The sequence below is a fragment of the Felis catus genome, chromosome A3 (genome assembly GCF_018350175.1).
Source record: "Felis catus isolate Fca126 chromosome A3, F.catus_Fca126_mat1.0, whole genome shotgun sequence".
NCBI classification, from domain to species: domain Eukaryota; kingdom Metazoa; phylum Chordata; class Mammalia; order Carnivora; family Felidae; genus Felis; species Felis catus.
The window spans coordinates 136387187-136406705 of NC_058370.1; the positions used below are offsets into that span (position 1 = coordinate 136387187).

The 19519-nt window shown below is 47.4% G+C and overlaps 1 long non-coding RNA gene across 1 annotated transcript in view; it reads right to left on the reverse strand.

The window, feature by feature from the left end:
• Positions 1-19519, reverse strand: part of LOC123384643 — a 91517-nt gene that overhangs the window by 20416 nt on the left and 51582 nt on the right. The window lies entirely within an intron of this gene.

The following is a 19519-nucleotide window of genomic DNA, read 5'->3' on the forward strand; positions in this document are numbered from 1 at the left end:
ATGAGCAATGTGTCCTACACAAAATATGCTCTTGCTTAATGTTTACAGAATTAAACTGAATTAAAAATACAGAGATCGTGCGAACGTGGTAGAAATGCAACAATATTCTTTGTTATAAAAAGAACAAGCAAAGCACATAATTTCGTGTATTTTGAATGTAGGCATGGCAATTTTAGCTCAAAATCCACAGTGTTCGAACCTTTTTTTGTTGGTTGGCTTATTTCTTGCAGATGATCTTGAGAGAGGAGGTGGCTTCAAGGAAAGAGTAAGCTATTTGGAGTCAGAGTTGAATGTAAACACAACTTGGCGGCTACGTGAACTTGAGGGATTTATAATCTTTCATTGGCTCAAAGGTGCCATTAGTTATAAAATGTATATGTACCCCTGAAATGAAAGAAAACACTGCCATCACACTAGGTCATGATTGCTAATGCATGAACTGCAAGATGAATCCTGACTCAAGGATACATTTTATGGAACTTCTGCGATTCTCAGTTTTTCCATTCCAATAACGAAAGTGATGATCACTAAGAGAGGACTGAAAGAATCACATGAAACAAGAGTATGAATGTCCTTTTCAAACTCGAAAATACTGCAAATACTATTTGTAAACAAAGATGTCTTTTAGTGAAAAACTGAGCTTTGAGACACGAAGCTTCTGTTGCTCTCCTGGTCTATTTTTGTGCTAAATGTTTTTTGATCTTTTTTCCTCCCCCTGGTCATGCCCTCTTTGGCTGTTTACGGAATGTCATGACCAGAAAGCGATACATTTTGTGTTTATTTCAAAATATAAGCATAGAGATCCCTTGAATTTGTGTTATTTGGCTTAGGTGTGGACCTCTGAAAGTTTTTTTTTAATTCTCTTTGTTTTTAGTAATTATCTAAATCCAAAATTTATAGTTTAGTAATTACTCAAGAAAAAGTCAATAGCCTATTAAGATTATTCACTTAAAAGCTTAACATCGAATCCAACCAAATCGAGAAAACACAAATAAGAAAGCCAAAGTCTCTCTCTCTCTCTCTCTCTCTCTCTCTCACACACACACACACACACACACACACACACACACACCAAGAAAAATATCCAGATCAGGGAAGGAACTGGATTACTTAGCTAATGAACTATTTGGGGGAATTTTTATTTTTTAATTTTTTTTTCAACATTTATTTATTTTTGGGACAGAGAGAGACAGAGCATGAACGGGGGAGGGGCAGAGAGAGAGGGAGACACAGAATCGGAAGCAGGCTCCAGGCTCCGAGCCATCAGCCCAGAGCCCGACATGGGGCTCGAACTCACGGACCGCGAGATCGTGACCTGGCTGAAGTCGGATGCTTAACCGACTGGGCCACCCAGGTGCCCCCCCTTTTTTTTTTAATTTTTTTTTCAACATTTATTTATTTTGGGGACAGAGAGAGACAGAGCATGAATGGGGGAGGGGCAGAGAGAGAGGGAGACACAGAATCTTGGGGGAATTTTTAAAGTACATCCAGGATATCGTATATGAACACTTTTATGGCACCCTCAACATATTCATTTGACTTCAGATTTTGGGACTGGGGAGAAAGAGAGAGGGAAGGGGGGAAGGTAGAAGGTTTGTGGGATCTCTGTTACACTCAGGGTCGAATGACACAAGCACAGGAGTGCATGTCATTTGGAGAAAAAAGTTAAATGTTGCATATTCATGGTCTCCTGGGCTTTGGCCAATACCTCTTGATATGACAGACACCGATGCCAAGAAATACTACGATTAATGCCTTGTGAGTCCCTCCTGGGTTTCTGATTTTGTGACTCCGTTCCTGCTGCCGCTGGAAGAGACGGTAAACATTCTCTAAATCTGATTCATTTGGGTAAAGCTCAAGAAGCTAACGAAGCTCACACGTTTGGGGAGTTACAAAGAGCATGGAACACTGTACAATACGATACCATAATGAAGCCGTTAACAACGTCATGATATTTGACAGGAATGATTTTTAAAACTTCGGAAAGAGCAAGGCCACTGTGCATAGTCCAACATTCGCCCTGGGGGTGAGTCAGGTTTGTGCCCAGACTGCATTCAGGTTAGATTCCGCGTCCGCGAGCATCTGAGTCGCGCGTTTCCTTCACCTGGACTATCGTCCTCCCTGCCTCTCCCCTGCTGGGATCCTAAACACGATCCACATTTCGACTTTGCTTCCCTCCTTCCGTAAAATGTTTATCTCCATGTGTCTCTCTCTTAGAAAGCCTCCCACTTAACACATTCTGGAAGCGTTCGCAATAGCACTTATTCCAGGAACTCAGGGATGTAGAGATGTCTGTCTCCTTCATAGATGTGAATGTCTGCGTTTCATTCATATTTATAATCCCGGAGCTTATGCATACAATTCCTCAATATGTGTTGCTTCAATTTGACTTTGCGTTATAGGGAAAAAACCACTGATATCATGGGGATCGGGAAGAGGATGTAATTTAATGCCATAAGACAAGGGTCGTCACAGAAAACAATGGAAGACACCACGCGGTTGCTTCACGCTCTGTGCCCAACGACTGGCCTCTTAAGGCCAACTCTGCCTTTTCACTCCCACTAAAGAAAAAGCACAGCTGAATCCAAATAAGTGAGAATGATGTTATGAAAAGAGAAATCACGAAATCTGCCAACTTAGTATTTTGTTTTAGTAATCGAATACTTGAAACACACCTCAGCTTTGGGCACGCTTGGTTCGGCATTTCTATGCTTGAGAACTATTGCCACGGGGCAGTGCTCACTGAATTTCCCACAGTCACCGTCTCATCCCTCACTCACTGCCTTCCAGTCACCTGACCCCCTCCAGGTTTCAGAAAATTACTTTGCTTCCTCTTTTATCCTTCTAGAACAGGGTTTGTCAACATTGGCTCTATTGACGTTTGGATCAGATAATTCTTGGTTGTCTGGGCTGTCCTGCATATTTGTTGTACGATGTTTAACAGCATCCCTGGCCTCTATCCGCTAGATGCCGGTAGCCATCCCCAAGTCGTGACAATAAAAAATGTCTCCAGGGGCGTCCGGGTGGCTCAGTCAGTTGAGCGTCCGACTTCGGCTCAGGTCATGATCTCGCGGTCCGTGAGTTCAAGCCCCGCGTCGGACTCTGTGCTGACAGCTCGGAGCCTGGAGCCTGCTTCGGATTCTGTGCCCCCCTCTCTCTCCGCCCCACCCCTGCTTGTGCTCTGTCTCGCTCTGTCTTTCAAAAGTGAATAAACATAAAAAAATTTGCAAAAAAAAAATGTCTCCAGACATTGCCAAATCCATCACTCGGAGAGAAGCAGTCTCCTAGGTTTCCAGTGACACAGAGACTCCTCTGATGAAGCTCCCTTGAAAAAGATGATCAAGACTATACAACTAGCAGAGCTGAGAGGAGCCCCAAATCTAGGGGTCCAATCACATATTGAGAGAAGCCCCAAATGATTGTGTACAAGAGTAAATTTCTAGAATATAAGTGTGAGGGGCGCCTGGGTGGCGCAGTCGGTTAAGCGTCCGACTTCAGCCAGGTCACGATCTCGCGGTCCGTGAGTTCGAGCCCCGCGTCGGGCTCTGGGCTGATGGCTCAGAGCCTGGAGCCTGTTTCCGATTCTGTGTCTCCCTCTCTCTCTGCCCCTCGCCCGTTCATGCTCTGTCTCCCTCTGTCCCAAAAATAAATAAACGTTGAAAAAAAATTTTTTTTAGAATATAAGTGTGAGCATGTCACTCTTGTGTTTAAAACCCTCCACTAGCTGGGGCACCTGGGCGGCTCAGTTGGTTAAGCGCCCGACTCTTGGTTTCCCCTCAGATCATGACCTTGTGGTTTTGTGCGTTCGAGCCCTGCGTCGGGCTCCGTGCCGACAGCGTGGAGCCTGCTTGAGATGCTCTGTCTCCCTCCCTCTCTGCCCCTCCCCAACTTGAGCTGTCTCTTTCTCTCTCCCAATAAGTAAATAAACTTAAAAAATAAAAATAACCCCGCCCCCCCCCCCCCCCCCCCCAGTAGCTGTCACTAGAGAGAGAACGTGGCAGAGCATCGGGTCAGGGCTCACGACGTGCTCTCTCAGTATCCTGTCCTCCAGCTCCATTGCCTTCCCAAGCTCCTCACACACACCTGAGTGCACTGTGTCCCTTCGTGCCCACCTTCTTGGAAAACATCTCTTTCTCTAACTGCCGTATTTTGAAGTCTCCTTGTATGAGTGCCTACTCCCCACCGCTAGAGTGTAAACTCCAGGAGGGAAAACAGTTGGAGGACAAAACGCCTTAACTCACCATTTTGTCCCCAGCACCTTACTCAATACGGATGGTGGGAAAATGGCCGAAAATCTTTCTATTCCCGCGAAGAGCTTGGCCAGCCTCGAATTGCCTTCTCCTCTGCCCCCTCATCTATTTGTTCATTCGTGGAACTGCAGTCTAACCCCACCGAGAAGCGTCCAGAGACTTAAAGCCTCCTCTTTGATTTGAACAGGTCCCCTGTGTGCCTCCCAAGGGTCTTAACGTGCTGATTCATTCTCGTGTCAACCAGATGTCCTCCCTCCACACCGTCCATTCCTGAGAGTGACGACCAAGTGGCACAGCCCTGGGAACCCCCGTGTTTAGTGCTAGTGTTTGGTTCCCAGACAATGCTGTATTTGTTTATTATTAAAGGACGCCTACATCATCTCCTTTTAACTTTCCTTTTTTGAGCGCAACATAAGCCATGTCTCATTCTCCTGTGTATTTTCCACAGAAAATACATATAGCAGGACACCTGGCAAAGAGCATACTGTTAGCGAACATACTGGATTGGTGGCTTCTTTACCATTATTTGAAGCTTTGGGAGAACGTGACACTTGAAGTCTTAGTGAAATGTTCTCAGGAGTAGAAAAGATTGCTGCCTGGTGTCAGAGGGATTGGCCTCTATCCTGAAGGCCGTCGGTGCTCCGCCCACACCCGCTCGAGCTCTCTGGATGTTTAGCGTTTCCCATGCCCAGCTTCCAGGCGCTTCTGTCTCCAAAGGTCTGCCCTGTGACCGTTTCCTGAGGATGGCCCTCGGCGAGCGGAGTCCCCGTGACTGAGTGCGCAAACGGCTGGACATTCTTGGGCCATCCTCCACACTCGCTACTCCTGCCTCAGAGAATGGGGACTTGGAATCTCAGCTACTCAGTAGGGTCCAGACAAGTGTGAGCACGACTTACCCCCCCACAACCTCTCAGCCTGGAGCCACCCTCTGGGGGCTTTCTTGAAGTCACATTCTGGTTTTTTGAAGTTTATTCATTTATTTTGAGAGAGAGAGAGAGAGAGAGAGAGAGAGAGAGAGAGAGCATGTGTGTGTAGGTGTGCAAGTGGGGAAGAGGCAGAGGGAGAAGGAGAGAGAGAATCCCAAGCAGGTTCCATGCCAATAACACAGAGCCTAGGGTTTCAATCCCAAAAACTCTGAGATCATGAGCCAAAATCAAGAGTTTGACACTTAAGCAACTGAGCCACCCAGGTGCCCCCTGAAGTCACATTCTTGCTTTGCTCCTTCCATTTTCCTGTCCTGGTTCCCCCAATCCCACACCTGCTTCTCCTTGGAACACTTCCTTTATAAATCCCTTTTACACAAACTCTTGTCCTAGGGCCTGCCCCTGGGGAGCCAATCTAGAACAATCTCTTCCTCCCTACTAATTGCTTGCCCACAGGGAAGGGAAAGAGGGTGAGCCTGCCTACCTAGCTTGTGGGGCCCACCGCAAAATGACGGTATGGGTTTTCTTCAAAGGTATTAAGAGTTTCAAGATTGGCAAATGCAGACCATTCAACTGAGACTCACGAGTTACAGGCCTTGATGTCTGCTTGGCCAGATGAACTTATTCAAAAAATTTTTAATGGTTATTTATTTTTGAGAGAGACAGAGAGACAGAGAGCAAGCAGGGGAGGGGCAGAGAGAGAGGGAGACACAGAATCCGAAACAGGCTCCAGGCTCCGAGCTGTCAGCACAGAGCCCGATGCGGGGCTCAAACTCACAAACCGTGAGATCATGACCTGAGCTGAAGTCGGACGCTCAACTGACTGAGCCCCCCGCCCCCCCCAGGGGCCCCAGATGATCTTATTCAAATGTTCCATGTCTGGCCAGCCTTCAACTGCTAACAACTAACTAGTTAACACAGATGTGCAGAGCCTGGATGAATGCTTCCATGTTCTCTAACCAGCTTTTATTTAAAGTATTATCAGTGCAAAATTAGCTGTGGGGGTGCCTGGGTGACTCAGTGAGTTAAGAGCTGGAATTTTGATTTCGGTTCAGGTCTTGCTCTCACAGTTTCTGGGATCAAGCCCCAAGTCAGGCTCTGCTGACAGCCCAGTGCCTTCTTGGGATTCTCTCTCTCTCTCACACACAAAATAAATAAGTAAGCAATCAAAAACAGCTGTAGAAATGGAAGACATATGGGGACATTAAAAAAATAGGTTCAGGGGCGCCTGGGTGGCGCAGTCGGTTAAGCGTCCGACTTCAGCCAGGTCACGATCTCGCGGTCCGGGAGTTCGAGCCCCGCGTCAGGCTCTGGGCTGATGGCTCAGAGCCTGGAGCCTGCTTCCGATTCTGTGTCTCCCTCTCTCTCTGCCCCTCCCCCATTCATGCTCTGTCGCTCTCTGTCCCAAAAATAAAAATAAAACGTTGAAAAAAGAATAGGTTCAGCCAAACGATTTATGACACATAGGGAATTCCAGGATTCATCTCTCCCGGCAAAATTCTGAACACATAGTAGTCACTCAGTAAATACTCATTGGCTGACTAAGATGTTTAAAGAATTTTTCGGCTTCTTTTTACTAGTTTCCTTTCCACCGGACGCTGTGAGAAGCACGTAGGTTTGGAATCCGTGAGTTAGAAAAGATGATGGACCTTGGTAATCACAGGGAGTTTGCAGATGGCAAACCTGAGGCATTTTCATGAATTCTGCGTGGTCACACACCTGATTTATGGTACCAGAGAATCATGGAGCCCATTGCTTGTGAGGAACAACAGGGTGTGATTTATAATTGTTTGTGGAAATTGTATTAGTGTGAACTTGAAATATTACCAGAGGGACCGGGAGGCTGTGTCACGAGTCTGCACATGCGTGATTAATCTACGCCCGTGGAACGAGTCCCCACAAAATTTAGCAGCTTAAGACCACACGCATTTGGCCTGAGGTGGGGGTGGGGCATGGAGAGATGGAGAAGGTAGGAATTTCGCTGGGCAGGGGCCAGGCGGAGATATGGCGAAGTTCAGGGGCTCGTGGTGTTTGCGTGAGAACAAGTCCCCAGCTTCAGACAAACAGCCAGTCCTCACCTGTGTGACACTGGAAGACGTGTCAGGTGTTTGTGTATGCAAATGGCGTGTTTCGTGGTGTTATTTCCAGGTGACATGAGTCAGCTGCGGGTATGGAAACCTGAAGGGTGTCGAGAAGTTCGCCCAAGAGCCACGCAGGCGATCCTAAAGACGGAGAGGTGTCCGAACGGACAGGACGAGGACGGTGGAGGCAGAAGTGACAAGATTCAGCCTTGGGGTGACCGCGGGATCGGAGAAAGGGAGGGTTATTAGATGACCAGATGGCATGGCAGCTCAGGTCTGGGCACCCTGTGCCCGCTCCTCCTCTCCCCAGACTCCGCAGGAACAAAACTATGCGCTAGGGAACCTGTTTCCAGGATGAAGAGAAAATGTAGAAAGAAGGTTGTTTGAGCGAATCTCTCAGATGCCCACGAGAACCCCAGGCTCTGGGTCCAGGAGGTCGTGCACCGGTTTAAAGATTTGGGGGCCAAGTGGGACCCATTAACGATCCACAATGATCAGTCGTGCCAATGGACGGACCAGTGAAGTGATGTCAAAGGATGAGTCCAGGGTAGAGTAGCCGTCCACGGTCTTGTAACAAAATGCCCCCAAACTTCGCAGCTTAGCACCACACACGGTGTCTGAGGTCAGGACTCCAGGAACAACTCAGCAGGATGTTCTGGCTCAGGGAATCCCGCAAAGTTGTGGTCAGGCCATCGGCTGGGGCTGCCGTCTTCGGGGGGATCGAGTGTCAGCTTCCAAGGAGCCGACTCACATGGCTGGAGGCTGGAGACATAGGTCCCAGGCATGGGAGCCCCTCCTCGGGCAGCTGGCTTCCCCCAAAGCAAGTGATGGGAGACAGACAAAGAAAGACAGAGGGGGAGAGACAGGAACGGGGACAGAGAGAAGAGAGAACAGAAAAAGAAAACTAGAGAGAGGAAGAAAGGAAGAGAGAGAGAGAATGAGAAAGAAGCTGTTGTAGCTTTGTGACCTGGTGTCAGTGTCAGACTCCATCATGTCCCCTTTATTCTATGTGTTTGACAAACGCCCAGCTCACGCTCAGGGGGAAGGAAATTTCTCCACCTTTTCAAGGAAAGACTATCAAAGAATTTGTGGATATATTTTGAAAACTACTGCAGGGCGCCTGGGTGGCCAGTGAGTTAAGCCTCTGACTCTTGATCTCAGCTCAGGTCCTGATCTCATGATCTGTGAGATCGAGCCCCACGTCAGGCTCTGTGCTGACAGCCTGGGAATCTGCCTGGGATTCTCTCTCTCTGTCTCTCAGCCCCTGACTTGCTCATACGCTCTCAAAATAAATAAATAAACTTAATAAAATAAAATAAAATAAAATAAAATAAAATAAAATAAAACTAGGAGCCAATGGCCACGTGCTCACTGGCCTTTGAGATTAGGCATTATCTCAGGCGCCTGAGTGTTCATCTCCTCTCCTCCGAATTGTTCCGGAACCAAACTCCATCATCAGAGAGTAAGGAAATGGTGTGGGTGCTCCTGAAGGTGCTCCTCTCCCAAGACTTTATTTTTTTTTAAGTTTATTTATTTAGTGGGTGGGGGGTGGGGGGATGGGGGAGAGAGAGAGAGAGAGAGAGAGAGAATCCCAAGCAGACTCCGAACTGTCAACACAGAGCCCGACACAGGGTTCGAACCCATGAACCATGAGATCATGACCTTGGGATGCTTAACCCACTGAGCCCCCAGGTGCCCCCTCTCTCAAGACGTTACATTGGGAGATGTCAACACAGACGAGGCACCAAAGTGGGCTTTGCACTCACAGACGTTCTGGAGGGTGGGCCACGCTCATCCCCCGGGGCAGGCCCTCCTCCTCCTCCGTACTCACCCCTTTCTGAGGCTGCTCATCAGACTCGCCCCTTCCCGGGGCTGCCCATCTACATCTGCAGCAGCGTGGCGATCCTACTCCTCCGGGCCAGGAACCGTAATGGACTCACAAAGTACACGGTAGGATGACTAGTAAATAACCGCGTGTAATCTCCTAGTTCCCAGAAGAATCCCACAGCTCATTTAAACTTCTGTGACTCAGGGGCACCCGGGTGGCTCAGTCGGTTGTGCGTCTGGCTTCGGCTCAGGTCATGATCTCGCAGTTCGTGGGTTCGAGCCCCATGTCGGGCTCTGTGCTGACAGATCAGAGCCTAGAGCCTGCTTCAGATTCTGCGTCTCCCTCTCTCTCTGCCCCTCCCCTCTTCATGCTCTGTCTCTCTCTCTCTCTCTCTCTCTCTCTCTCTCTCTCTCTCTATATATATATATATATATATATATAATAAATACAGATTAAAAGAAAGTTTTTTAAATAAAAAAAAATAAATAAACTTCTCTGATTCAGATGCCATGCCGAAACAACATGATCTTATTGTGGCCCCTCCCTGTGAGGCCAGGAAAAAAAAAAGTCAATAACTATTGCAGAGCATTTATCGCCGAAACATCTGAGACCACAAGTTCCATTTCCAGCGGTCGGGAGACAGAAAAGCCGAGACGATGCCGAGGAGGAAGCCTTAGACCTTAATCCAAGCCCGGGTCCACGGGCTTTGCAGCCACCTCACTGCCAGATCTAGAGGGGTAGGTCCCTCGGATCCTGAAATGAGCATGCTCCGTCCTGGGCTGCGGGTCGGTCACGGGCTCTGACTGGTGGTTGCCGATGTCTTGGCCACTCTTGGCCTATGGGCATCTCCCTGTGTTGCAGTTTCTGGGTTGTGCCTCCATCAGCAAGATGGGGAGACTCCCCCCCCCCACTGGAACCTCCAGGGTTGCATGATTATTATTATTATTATTTAATCTATGACATTTGGCTCCCATATATGAACCTGAACCTTCGTTTGCAATCCCTTCTGCCAAGAAACAGAAATACGTCCATGCTGTAGGACGTGCTCCTGCCTTGAGCCCACGGCACACCTCCGGGAGGCACCTATGACCCTCCACCCCGGCCTCCAACACCTCCAAGAGACTTTCCTGCTCATTCCGCTTCTGCTCCACCTGTTACTCCCAGAGGTCTCTGAGGCTGAGCGGTGTTATTGCACGTAGGGTCCACCGCCCTCTGGTTCGATATCCCGGGTCTCCCGGGACCCGCAGGCGGAGCCCCCGCAGAGGTGTGGTGGGAGATGCACGCCGTTCGTAGCTGCTCAGTCTTCACGCCGCCCGAGAAAAGAAAAAATAAAGAAAAAATAGGATGCACGGTGTTCCGTTGGCCTCCCGGGTCCCGAGGCCACATTTTTCTTTTCTGCGGGAGGTTTCTCAGAGTGTCGAGAAACGTGTTTCAGCAAAGGGAGGCCAATTTTCAAAACCACTCATTTGGCAAATACACAAGCTCTCGAGCTGGAAAGCCCTGCTTCTGGTTCCTCGCAGCTTACCTAATCCAGAGGCGGTGGTAATCACGTTGGGAAAAAATTATCAGCTCTGCCAATAGCCCTGGGCTGCGCTTGCCGCGGTAATGCACGCAAAGAGGGAGGGTGATAACAGGTTGCTGATGCAACGGAAAGGCACGGCCATCCACGCAGAACACGGGTGCCTGTTTGAAGAGCTACCGGGCACCAAATTTATGGCGCCCTTTATTTCACAACCGCACCGCCCTCCCTATAAGTGCTTTCATGGGATCAGCCGGTTTATTCCTTGGCTAATAACCCATCCATCCAAGCTGGAACGTCTGAACAAAGGGGTCTACAATATGCAGCATTTGATCAGACAATAATCAATATGTCTCATTTTTCTGACACCGTATCAACATACAGAGTGAATTGCTCGCTGTTGTACGGATCAGGTCCCCTCCGCAAATAATGAATAACCTGGGAGAATGCTGGCACTTTTAAAAATCGGCTAGCGTTCAAAGTCTGCAAGAATCGCTGTAAATCTGCTTTCCAGCATTATAAAATGATGCGTCTTCAGCATATTCTTTTTTTTTTCTTGATGTTGAATTGCACGTGCTTACCAGAGCAGAATCGATGAGGGATAAAAAGGCGACAAGGATATCTTACTACAGCCATTCTCTTCTAAACCATCCATTTGCAAGAGATTGACTAATTAAATCATGCCTTGGGTCTTCCTTTTAGCAAGAAAATGCACTTAGCTAATCTGAGCTCGTATGCTAATACTAGAAATAGGCATTTTTCTCGTAGGACACATTTCCCGAAATCCCACAGAATGTTCTCACGTAGTTGTATTTAGTGCCTATGGACAGGCCCACACGAAAATGGGCTTCTGACCCCTCACATCGTTCAGGGCCTCCATACAAATCACACAGCATCACTCAGCTTCTTGACCTTTATTCATGAATTAATATGGTAGATGTTCATGAAGCACGTAAAGTGCACGAGGCAACATTGACCGCCTGACCTATTTTCTGGCTGTGGCTTCGCGGGCTTACAGTTCTGTCTTGTTCCACACCTCTGGCCCTCCGTTTTTGTTTCCTTTCTCAGTGCTTACATGAAGTCAACTATTTTCAACCAATCTACTGTCTTCCTAAAGAAGTAATGAGACGATATAACTAAAGTGATTGACTCTAAGATACAAGACTGAGTATTTGGGTGCTAACACCTTCTTGACTTCTTGGGGGTGGCGTGGGAGTATAGACGCTCACATCCTGCCCGTCTTGAGGAAGACTTTCCATAGGTAAACAACTAACCCAAAACTAGTCTTAAGATTACGAGGGAGACGCAGGGGACCCAGAATTGCCAGACAACCTTGAAAAAGAACAAGTTTGAAGGGCTCACACTTACCCCCCAAAGCTTAAGGCAATGTGGTCCTGGCAGAGGGATACACAGAGATCAGCAGAATAAAATGAGAATGCAGTGAACCCTTTTTTACAATCAATGAATAGATCAGCGTAACGGTGAACCCTTATTTATCATCAATGAATTTTTGACAAGGTGTCAGGCAAACTCAGTGGGGGAAAGAATAATCTTTTATACAAATGATGCTGGAGAACTAAGTACCCACACTCAAAAGATGAAGTCGGATCCCTATTTCATATTGCATACAAAAATTAACTCAAAATCAATTATACATTGAACCCTAACAGCTAAAACTGAAAGTCTTAGAAGGAAACAGGAGTAAGAGTTTGTGACCCTGGTTTAGGCAGTGGTCTCCTAAACAGGACACCGAAAGTGCAAGTGACAAAAGAAAATATGAATAAACTTGACCTTATCAAAACGTAAACCCTCCATGCACCAAAATACAGCAACAAAAGGTGAAAAGACAATTTTATGACTTGGGAGAAAGTCCTTGTAAATGATTTATGGGATATGAGACTCATATCCAGACTATATAAAGAATTCTTACAACCCTACAATAGAAAGATGATCCAATGCTTTTAATGGGAAAAGAATTTGAATAGACTTGTTTTCAAAGAAGACATACCAATGGCCACAATTCCCACGATGATAATAAACAATAACAAATGTTGGTGAGGACTTGGAAAAATTGGAACACTTGTACGTTGCTAGTGAGAAGCAAAATGGCACAGTGACTTCGGAGACTCAGTGTCAGGTTCTCAAAATGTGAAGGACAGATTTACCTTATCAGTATTCTACCCCCCGAGGTGCACACTCAAGGGGTTTGAAAACATATGTCCACACAAAAACCTGGACGCAAATATTCCAGCAATATTATTCCTAATAGATAAAAAGGAGAAACAACCCAAATGTTCTTCGGCTGACGAATGGATAAATAAAATGTGGTCTATCCATACAGTGGACATTTATGCAGCCATACGCTATGACACGAATGAATGAGCCTCGAAAACATGCTCAGTGAAAGGAATCAGACCCAGACGGGCACCTGTTGTATGACATCATTTACATGAAACGTCAAGAATGGCCGAATCCGAATCAAGACAGAAGGTAGATGAGTGGTTGCTAGGAGGTCACGAAGGGGGAATGGAGGTTGATAGCTAATCGGATGACCTTTCTTTTGGGGGGGGCGATAAGAATGTTCTGAAATTAGTGCACAGATCCGTGCACAGAATGAAAACTACTATATTGTAAACTTCAAAGAATGGATTTTATGGTGTGTAATTTAGATCTCAGTAAAGCTGGCATAGAAAAATCCCACTCATTTATTACCTGGCCACCCTATGAGTCCAAACGTGGCACGACTGAGTTCTACGCTAGGACTCACAAACAAGGCAAAACCAAGGCGATGGTGGCTGGACTTTCTTCTGGATCTCGGCCCCCGCTTCCCAGCTCACTCTCATCCTTGGCAGAATTCAGTGCCCTGTAGTGGAATAGAGCTTTGGGCCCTGTGTCCTTGCTTGCTGTCCATGGCGGTCTCCCACCTTCCTCGCCACTTGGCCCCCTCCGCCTCAAACCAGCGATGGAGAAGCTTCCTGTGGGGTGAAACCCCAGCTCCTGCTTCAAACCTCTTTGTTCAGGACGGGGCTTGTCTCTGTTAAGCGCTCATCTGAATCAGATCGGTGCTGCTCAGGGCAACCTTCCCTTCCTAGAGCCAACTGTACTACGTAACATAACCTTGCCACATTCGCTGTCCCAGGGATAGTTCCCGGTGTGTGTGCACCAGCGGGTTAGAATCTAGGTGGGCAACCTAGAATTCTGCTTACCATGACCCCTGGCTTTAAATGTCCCCGGCCTCATGCTGACCTACCCTGCTGTCCTCTTACACTTCCTCTTACAGGAATTGTTCTGTGGATTCTCTGGAGTACCATCACGTGGCCCAGCACGGAGCAGGAACTTATCAAAAGTACTTTCAGGCTGAACGCTATGGGCGACGGGTGTGCGTGTCCTCAGGGTCAGGGGGCTCTGGGCCACGTGGAGGTCAGTGGGCCCGGCGTCCCTTCCATAAGCACTCTGCGAACGGTGCTAAGTTCCAAAGCTTCTAGGGATGGTCCTACGATTGCTCTAGAAATTGCGATCTTATTTCCTATATTTGGAAACTCAACACTCCCAAGAATTATGCGTGTTTGTGTGTCTGTGATGGAGAGAACATGTGTGGGGGTGAGAGCGACGGAGACGGCTGACGGAACCGTTGCTTTATTGCCGCGATTGCCTCCAGCCATCCTGCTCAAAAATAGGAAATAACATGAAAATCAATAGGATATAATAAAAGTCATCACCGAAGGTGAAGAAGGCTGAAGAAAGACAAGCAGCTTTCATGGAATGCTGGCCATTTTTTGTTTTGTTTTGTTTTTTGGGTTTCTCTCTCTCTCTCTCTCTCTCTCTCTCTCTCTCTCTCTCTTTCTCTCTCTCTCTCCTCCCCACCTTTTCAGATGCTGTGGATTTATCCACAATATGCCCAGATTCTGAAAACCCGAGGGGAGGGGTGAACCTTAATTGCAGCCACATGAAGCCTTGGAGGGACTGGCTTATTGACAAGGCCTCCCTGCAAGCAGTAGAGGGCCGGCCAGATGACGGTAATTGATGCAGACAGCAATCGCAGAGCATTTGAGTTTTGCAAAGTGATTTTATTCACCGCTTGTGATGCAAGAGGAACACTGTGACGCGATGATTTGTCTTTGAAGAAAGGCTCTTATTTATTTAGCAAAAACGTCCTTGGGTTTAGCTCTCCCGTCCACCTAATACGGGGGGCTAATATTGACCCGGGTTTTTAGGAGTTAAATGTTAAGAGATGTGTATTATTTCAAATGTGTGTTCACTTAGATAAGAATCTGATTTCAATAAATAACTTTTTCCAGATTTAAAAAAGAAAAAATTTTTCCTGTGCACCAGTCAGGGGGGTTTTATCTATGATACAATGTGCAAGCCCTAAAATAACTTCTGGAGATAGATTTAATTCTCATTCTTTACGGATCGGAAAATGGCATTGCTACTGATGGAGGCTGAAATGTGAGGAACCCACAAGGTGGCCTGATGCATCGACTGTATTTTTCCTCCTGGAGCACCATAGGTCTCTGTTGCCCCTTGAGAACATGACTCACTGCTTTCCCACACATTTCAAGAAGATAATGCTGCATTTTTTTCCCCAGAGAAACCTTAAATTTTTTTTTTTTATCACTGCACATCTTTTGTCTGGAGAAGTCATGTATAACTAAAGACACCTTGGACCATTTTGTCATGGAGAGTCCTAAACACGTGAATTGAGTCTTTATGTCTTCTATTTTTTCTTTTTTTTTTTTTAATTTTAGGTACGGTCTATGCCCAACATGGGACTTGAACTGATGACCCTGAGATCAAGAGTCCTGTGCTCAACCAACTGAGCCAGCCAGGTGCCCCATGAATTGTGTATTTTTAACAAAATTAGCAGAAGTTGTACATTTTTCTTTTTGCAAAGAACCACCTCAGAATCTTTTCAGGTCAAGGTTTGATATAAATAAATGTAACTGGCTGTTCCCTATTTTTTTCCATTTTTAGAGCCTTGTTAAGGCCATTGAACTATGAAGAAAGGTAACAGTCCCTCATTTTCTAAAAATGGCAGCCAGACTCAGCCACTGCAGGACTTGCTAAGAAGTGGTCAACCTTGTTCTCAGACACTCCCTCGATTGCTCTTCTTTGGACTTCAAACAAGAGGACAAGGGAAACAGATCAGAGCTGGAGCGAGAAGAGAAATCCGGGTGTGCAGGGCCCCAGAATTGCCCGCCATCTTAGCAGCGTGTCGGAGGGGAGCCTTCTCAGAACTGCAGATAGGGAGTGGGGGATGTCTGGCAAGAGAAAAGCCTGAAAGCTAACCTGTCCCTCGGCCCCGTTTGGAAATAACCGAGCTGCCCACACAGTGGGGAACAAGCTCATGGGGACACCCGTCTTCTCCCAAAGTGGAGCAGGGAGAGCTCTCGGGAGGTACTTAGGTTTCACCCGGGGGCGGGGGGGGGGGGGCTGCATCACCTTTGGAGAAGACGTGGTTCCTGTCTGAACTGCCTTTGGAAGGGTCTGCGCTCCTATAGGGACGTGTCTGCGTTTCCACCGGAGGTGAACACGTTAACGTTGGGAAGGGGTCTATGGTTTCTGTCCCAGGAGGTGTACTTTCTGTGGGAAGATACCTACACTATTTCCCTTGGGAGCTCTCTGTCTTTCCCATTGGGAGGCATGGGCACATCCAGATTCTCAAGAGCAAGGATGCCTGGCACTTCCTATGAACAAGAGAAGACTCCCGGTGACAGCTGGGCCAAAGGGGGTTGATCGTCTATACGAGGAAATGATGTACTCTCAGCTATGCGGGGCCAGGAGGGGAGGAGAGCAGACAGTCAATTATACCTCCAGGAAACCCACAGCATGTGGCCCAGGGTGACCAAGCCGACATTTAAGAATGCGCGCAGAGGTCCCTAATCACGCAGAGGCGGTGATGGTGTAGGTGGCACAAGATGCGGGGAGAAAATAAGAGTGGATGACACCTTGCTTTCCCTTTGCGGGCAGGAGAGCCCGAGTCAGACCGACACCCTGGACTGGGGTGTGGGGTAGGAGTGCTGATCTAGACCAGCCTGGGGCTTTCATAGCTGAAAATGACTTTGTTGTAGTGCCTGCGCCTGATCCGGAAGGCTACGATTGCTGCTCATTCGGGGGTGGGGGGAAGAAGACCAATCAAGTGGGTTTGAAGACCGCAGGACACAGGTTCTTAACTTGTGTCTGTCCAGCTCAGCCGGTGCAGCCTGCCACGCATGCGTACAAACGCATTCGAGCAGAGGCCGCGGAAGTACAAACGGCATGGGAGGAATACTGCTGTCAACACTTGGGACTCTATGAGCCAACACCATCCATGTCTACACCCACTGTCCGTACTCCGCCTTTTTGCCTTCCCCTCCTATCCGCTGCGTATTCAGAAATAGGTTACGGAACTTCCAGATGTAGGAGAATTCTGTCCGCTGCGGAGGCAGTGAGAGCACGGCTCAAAATGGACATCACTTCATAAAAATAAGAGATGGGCTGACCATACTCAATGTCTCAAAGATAAGAAACGTCAAATCTTCAAAATTTCTATACAGTCATCATACTGAGGAAACGTGTTTAAGCGCGTGACGAGTTGGGATGATTATGCAAAAAAAAAAAAAGGACGGGGGGTTGGGGGGTGGGGAAAGGTCATTAAAGGGACAGCAAGATAACGAGAAAAATATGCGTCGGTCAATCCAGACTTCTTTGAAAGCTTGATTGCCATTTCACCAGAATAGCGATTTACCATTTTTCCAGCTGTGTGTGGGGAGAAAGGAGAGTAGGTCGAGTATTATGATCCCAGCTCTGCATTAACTACCTATTTGATCTTGAGGAAGTCTTTTAACATCTCCAAGCCTACCCTCTCTATAAGCAGCGGATCTAAATCTCAACACGCATTCCCAGATTTCCAACGTCGAGAAAGCAGTTTTAATTTCCTGTTTTGCAATCTACATATTTGAATGCGTATGTTGGGTCTTTTCCATGACAATTCCAGGAGGTAAGCAAATTCACTCGTATCCAGCCTCCTCGTGCATCTTTTCCAAAAGATACACTGAATTTTAGGGTAACAGATGTTTGCTTATTATAGGAAGACAATGCCATGAAATTCTGGCAGCCTGGTGCATTTGTTTCCAAGCCTGAGAGTTTAAGACACTCTGAACGTCCGTAAGGCTTCAGAGGCTCCGGCCGGACAAGATGTGGTCTCTGTCAATGACCTCTCCGCGGCCACAAAGCCCCACAGAAGTCGTCACGGAGGGGAGAGTGGAGTCAATAGAGGGTATCTGAGGGATGCCTACCACAGTCAGAAAATAGGGCAATTTTTAACGAAGCGCGATCGTTTCATTTGAAGTCGCGAACGGCCAGCAGGGTAACTTTTTCCAGCTTGTTCTGTTCTGGGTTCTGCAGGGCAGCGAGCTGAGCGCAAATGTGATTGGCATGCAGAGCCCCTGAAAACTGTCAGGCCAGCTTGCAATTAGGCAGGATGCCACCCGAGCAGACGGAGTGAATGATGGCATGCCAGACAGCCAGCGCACTTATCGGCATCGAGCATTCGGGGAGAATTTCCGCTCTCGGAATGTCAGGATGTGGGTCCACGGCAGAGCGAGGACTCAGGTATCTCGCGTGGTATACAAATTGTAGAAGGAATAGTGGTGTTTCTCTGTAGGGCTAGATTCCGAACTGGAGAATCATGGACTAATAGATTCCGTGAGTTCAGAGCCACTGTGAAGGCCATGAATTTTGGTGACCCATTTGATGCTCCATCCATTCATCCATCCAAGCCGTAGATGTTGGACATCCATGACGAGTGAGGCTCTATCATCGCCCAGCCAGGCTCTGACCACATTCACTACTGTTACAATATCTATATCACCCTCCACAGAATAACTTTAAATTTGACGGCACCCTCTTAAGATACAACATCCAGGGGCGCCCGGATGGCTCAGTCGGTTAAGCGCCCGACTTCAGCTCAGGTCGTGATCTCACAGTTTGTGGGTTGGAGCCCCACGTCGGGCTCTGTGCTGACAGCTGGGAGCCAGGAGCCTGCTTTGGATTCTGTGTCTCCCTCTCTCTCTGCCCCTCCCCTGCTAGTACTCTGTCTCTCTCTCTCTCTCAAAACTAATTAAACGTGAAAAAAAAAAAAAATCCAGAGCCAAAATTCACTGCGATATAGGCAATTGGTTCTAAGATGGCAAACAATAAAGTAGCTTTAAGTAGGATTGTAACAATTTGGGGTAGTTTTTCTTCAAATATGAGTACGGCTTATGATTCAACGCAATCACCGCCTAACTTCATTCCGTTTTTATAAAACACAACGGGCTTTGTTCCAGGAGAGACAACAAAAAAATTACGGTTTTAAAAATTGTCCCCGATATGACCTTATGTAGCACAGTGATGTTGGAAACCACGGTTTCAGGGTCGGTTACGGCTTACATCTCAGCGCTGGCGTTTCTTGGCCGGGTGATCTTGGGACAGCTACACGAGCGCTCTGAGATTCCATGTCCCCAGCTGCAGAAGGCAGATAAGGCTGTAATATACCTCCCATCGTATACATATACTCCTTTAGTGGCAAACGTATTTTGTAACCACTATGTGCAAGGGCACAATCTAGTAATTATGGAACGGGATGCGTTCACGTTATAATAGGCGAATAGTAAATATTGTTACTGAGCACCGATGAAGCCATTTGGTTGTCCAGCATCATATGCAGAAAATATCTATGGAATGAAAAGTAAACATCGGGCATGGAAGTAACCTTATGATACAACACAGGCATGTCTGTCTATACCTGCAATATGGTGTAAATCTTTGCAGGAAGTTACTGGAAGTGAACTCTCCTACAGGAAGAAAAGGGTGAACCCATAGATCTAAATCATTTGGATAACGGGCTATGACGGATCAGGGGGATGATGGCAAGGAACACAGTAGTCCTCGAGGAA